The 758-nt window shown below is 53.3% G+C and overlaps 1 protein-coding gene across 1 annotated transcript in view; it reads left to right on the top strand.

Moving 5' to 3' along the window:
* Window positions 1-758, top strand: part of CSMD1 (CUB and Sushi multiple domains 1) — a 710,708-nt gene that overhangs the window by 701,495 nt on the left and 8,455 nt on the right. The window lies entirely within an intron of this gene.

Genomic DNA, 758 nt, shown 5'->3' with positions numbered 1-758 from the left:
TGAAAAAGTAGGTTTAATGTTCATAGTCAGTGGGGGGGAGAGAATATTTCCATAATCATTGCCAGTTCTCCGACCAAGGTGAATTTTAAAGTTTTAAAAGCCGTTTTGCCTTTCTTTCTGAATTGTGTGTGTGTGTGTGAATGTGTGTGTGTGTGTGTGAATGTGTGTGTGAGTGTGTGTGTGCGTGTGTGTATGTGTGTGAGAGTGTGTGTGAATGTGTGTGTGCATGTGTGTGTGTGTGTGAGTGTGTGTGTGTGTGTATATGTATGTGTGAATGTGTGTGTGTGTGTGTATACACATATAGATACATATACTATGTGACACCATTGGATCTGACTTCTGACCACTGGTGGGATGTCCTCACACGGGGAAGAGAGGAGAGGACGGGGGATGGGAGGGAAGGGAGGGGAGGGGAGGGGAGGGAGAGCGGCCGGCTCAGTGTGTAAAGACCTCAGGAAGCAGAGCCCGGGGCCTCCTAACGGGCAGTCGCGTCCGAGCGGGGCTGCGAGACTCAGGCTGTGAGGGCAGGAGACCCGACCCATCACCGTCAGCCCCTCTGAGCCCCTGCCCTGCGCCGTGGAGCTGGAAGCTCTAAAATATCCGCCGTGATTTCGCGGTCAGTTTAGCACACTTCTTATTAAGCCCGATAAGCTCTAACCATTGAGCCGCCTCAGCACACACTCGCCTCCGCGGGCCGGCTTGGCATCTGGAATATTTCTCCCCCAAAGTGCAGGCGCGAGCTGGCCCCTTCCAGCGGC

This window comes from Myotis davidii, unplaced genomic scaffold (genome assembly GCF_000327345.1).
Source record: "Myotis davidii unplaced genomic scaffold, ASM32734v1 scaffold807, whole genome shotgun sequence".
NCBI lineage: Eukaryota > Metazoa > Chordata > Mammalia > Chiroptera > Vespertilionidae > Myotis > Myotis davidii.
Note: the sequence above shows the minus strand (reverse complement) of the source record. Positions and strands in the feature narration are given on the sequence as shown.